Consider the following 4411-nt stretch of genomic DNA (forward strand, 5'->3'; position numbering starts at 1 on the left):
GATAGAGAAAGTCTAAACATAAATTATAGATGCATGCATTGTTAACATAGAAGATATGTACCACTCGAGCCTATGTAAACTTCCAATCAAGAAACCTTTGGTTGGATACTATAACAATAGGGGTCACATGTGGTTTCAAATACCAAAGAATGGCTTAACCAAAACATTCCCAAGAACACTAGGTGGACACAAGGAAGTAAAAATTGGCTCCTTGTTTGGTCGATTTCTAGTGTTTAATGTTTAGTGCACAGGATTTGTGAGGCCGTTGACATGGGGAGTTCACTAAAGTATATGTAACATAGCGCATATGTTCAACAGAAGGGATTTTATATTCTTGTAAAGTTGTAGAAACATGTGTAGATAAGGCCTATAAGGGGTACTTTTAATCCATTCTAGTGAACGCACATGATATAGGAAAATTTTACATAGTGAATGCTCCGGACCTTTGAACACAAAGAAAGGGGGGGGGGGGGGGGGGGGGGGGAGCTCTAATTACATCTGAGTGAAAAGAAGTGGAATTTGTACTGTCATGTTGCATAAAGATTTGCTTTCACTTAATCTAAAAAAAATTGGTATCCTGGGGTGCAGACAAGGCCATATAATGCAAAAAAAGAGGTGGCCACAAGGGTGCGTAGTGAGCCATCCAAAACTGCTAGATGGGCCATATGTGGAACTTTTGGCCACCCTTTTTTTGCATAATTAGGCTATTGCTGCACTCCAGGATCCTGGAAAAGATGAGATGAACCTAAAATTGAACTTTTTAAGCACATTATGCCTTCCTTCAACTCAACTTACTAGTTCCCTGCACCAAAAGGGCAAATCACATTGGACATTATAAAAATCTGGTCTCATGCTGCATAAACATCTGGTTTCATCAAATATTAACATTCTTGCTATTATAAGGAGTAGACAAGGCCATATAATGCAAAAAAAAGGGTGTCCACAAGGGCGCGCGAGTGAGCCATCCAAAACTGTTGGATGGGCCATCTGCGCACCCTTGTGGCCACCCTTTTTTTTCAATAATTTGGCTATTGTTGCACTCCAGGACCTTGGAAAAGGTGAGATGAATGTAAAATTTAACTTTTCAAGCACAGTATGCCTTCCTTCAACTCAACTTACTAGTTCCCTGCACCAAAATGCCAAATCACATTGGACAATATAAAAATCTAGTCTCATGCTACATAAACATCTGGTTTCATCAGCTATTAACATTTTTGCTATCCTAAGGGGCAAACAAAGCTAGAAAATGCAAAAAAAAGGGTGGCCACAAGGGCGCGCAGATGGCCCATCCAGCAGTTTTGGATGGCTCATCTGTGCGCCCTTGTGGCCACCCTTTTTTTTGCATTTTCTAGCTTTGTTTGCCCCTTAGGATGGCAAAAATGTCATTGCAAAGTCATCTGAAATGATGTGAGCCTCTACAACTTCTTGAATAGCCTCCAACGCTATTGCTTGCATTTTATACTGATTTCCATAACTTGAAGCACCTCCTTCACCATGTGAGCATATTTTTGATGCATGGCCATGATTCAAGTGTTAAGGTTTTTTTTTTTTTTTTAAGTGTTGAACTTTTCGGTTGCTTTCAATAGCTTCTAGATTTCAATCGGCTCCGAATCTGTCTGGGCTTGTGTCACATGAATTTGTTCATCTCATCGCGTTCTTCGACCATCATGTGATGAGAAAAAATCATATCTTGCTCTCATTCTCCAAAAATCAACGTGCAAGCTGACAATTTATTTTAAAATGATGTAAAACATACATTTTTTACTTTTTTCTTAATCTATGGGCTCCAACGAGCATTAAAACCATGGAATCTGAAAATTCTCAAAGAACCATTGTTTTTTATTGTGTTAAGGACTGTATTTCCTACATACAAAACTTTCCCAAAATCTCGCCCTAACACCTTCAAAAGTGGCTTCCAAGGAGTGCACTCGGTCAAAATTTGAAACTGAAGAAAAACAATCAGAATGAACTCCTAGACTGTGTATAAACTTTAGAATAACCAAAATTTCCTTCAAAAAAAAGTTATGCTAAAAATTTGAAAATAGCCCCCCATTGGACTCCCCACAACGATAGAAGTCAAAGGGTTCAAGGAGAGGTATGGTGTCACAAGTGCATGGTGGGAATCTCATCGAGGTTTATTCCGTCAAGATCTCTTGTACTTTATCATGTCTTCTCATGTACAATCTTACCAAAAAAAAAAATGACACTTTAAATGACTACAAATCTTATTTAACTTATCAAACAATCTAAAATACGGTAGACCAAGAGTGCTCTTACACATCAACAAACAAAAAAGTCCAAACTTCTTCTCATTAACTTTGATAAACATACATTCGTGAACAACTTCCAAGGGGTAGTGCAGTCATAGTTCTTACATCCATTCCATGACATGGTATGCTCATGGGGTGACCTATCATATAAAAATATCTCTGATGGGGGTGCCCTCATGTTAGGAAAGGGTGTGCTGCTGATGAAAAGCTGTTGTATTGTCCTACTAGGGATCTCTCCATGTTAGCATAGTGATTTTTGGTGTAGTGGGAGCCACATTGCGTGAGAAGAGCTTTGTGCCACCGTAAAAGCTTCATGTTATGCCAGTTCCTTGAGCCATTCTTGCATTAGGATGAGATTACCCACCTCTAATAAGGCTGGATTTGAAGCACCTACCTGCAAGATGTAACAAAGAAGGCTGTTTTAGAGGAAAAGTGGTGACACTTGACATCTCTAACCTGCACCCACTGTTTCTTGTAATGCCACTGTTTTGAGTTGAAGAGCTTGACATTCGTGCATCCACGAATGCAAAGAAGCACCTACACCCATACACAACCAATTGCAATAGCCTAACAAGCCTACTTGTCCCCTCCCAAGATATTGAAGAACCATACACATTCGTCTCACCGACAGTAGGACGATCTTGGGATGACCTCTGCTCACCCTCACGTGCGGCCTTCGGTGCAAACACCGCGGACAAGCAATATGTAAACTTTTGTTGTGCAGAGTACATGGTGGTGGAGGCATACGATTTGTGATGTCCGTGAGCACCATGGCAGCTGCTGCGTGAGGAAGCAAAGAATGAAAAGAAAGAGGGGGGAGGGAGAGGGAGGAACATGGGAGGAGAGAAGGGGGCAGGGGGGGAGAGGGAGAGAGAGGGGAGGAGGAGGAGAGAAGGGGGTAGGGAGGGAGAGGAGAGGGAGAGAGGAGGAAGGAGGAGGAGAGAACAAAGGTTTTTTTTTTGGGGGGGATTTGTTTTTTGAAAAAGTGGACTTTTAGTGTTTGTAGGTTTAAAAAAATGCCAAAAAATGATTTTTTGATGTGTAAATATGTTGGGAGGGAGTTTTAAGTCAAAAATAAGTAACTTTTTTGAAAAGAAGTCAAATTTTGGCTCTTAGTGACCCACATTTTTGCTGATGTGGCCCCACCCCTTTACTCCCTTCACTTTCCAAAAGCTAGAGAGAGAAAGTGACCTCTTAGGTCCACATCCTACATGTGTCTAAAAAAAAGGCTAGAAAAGTCTACTCAAAACTAGCTTCTTGAATGTCCTTGTCCCCTGAACCCTACACAACATTAGCCTTAATCCCTAAAAATTAGGATTCCTTACAAGGCCCATGCAAAGTCCATATTTCTCCTAATGTGCATCTCCTTTATATGCATGATAGGGCCAAATTTCATGGCCTTGCATAGACATGTTGTTTTTACCCATGCACATAACACAAACCTTCATCTAGGGCGACTCAGAATGGAAGGGGCGAGTAACCAAAGCTGGAGCATTATATTGGAAGATCTCATACTAAAAGATGATGAGTGATTATGTGTACATTGTATAAAGTGTGTTTGATGCTTAAGTGTTTTCTTTTTGGTCAATGTTTAGTAAAGTCTTGCTCTTAGCAGGCATAGTATTGAGCCATATTGGCAAATTTTGACAGGTGAGATGCCTAGGGTGAGAGTATGTACATATGAGTGTGAGGAATGTTTTTGGTAATTCTTTTGGCCAATTAATAATAATTCTTAGTAATTTTATTGCCTTTTTAACCTAGTAATGATAAAAGTGATAAATTGAGCCATGAAATTTGGATTTGAGCATTGAAAGCAAATGCCAAACCTACAAAGCATGAGCTTCTAGAATGTCAAATATGGAATGATTTGGCACATGTCCAAAATTTGGGCCAACTACCAAAATTGCAAACCACAACCAATTAATGACAAGGTGTCCAATTGATGATGTTACCATATACATGTGGTAGTGATGTGTATAAACACACTAGGACCGCCGGGGCATTTTTTCCCTCTTTAGGAGGTTTTTTCCTTTATATAGATTTTCTTGCATGGATATATTTAGGGATAATTACAATTTACAAGGACAAAGTGGGGGGCAAACTGAGATGCCTGGGAGCCACCACCTTGTCCTTGTAGATGC

Source organism: Adiantum capillus-veneris, chromosome 27 (genome assembly GCF_014529385.1).
Source record: "Adiantum capillus-veneris isolate H3 chromosome 27, ASM1452938v2, whole genome shotgun sequence".
In the NCBI taxonomy this organism is placed as follows: domain Eukaryota; kingdom Viridiplantae; phylum Streptophyta; class Polypodiopsida; order Polypodiales; family Pteridaceae; genus Adiantum; species Adiantum capillus-veneris.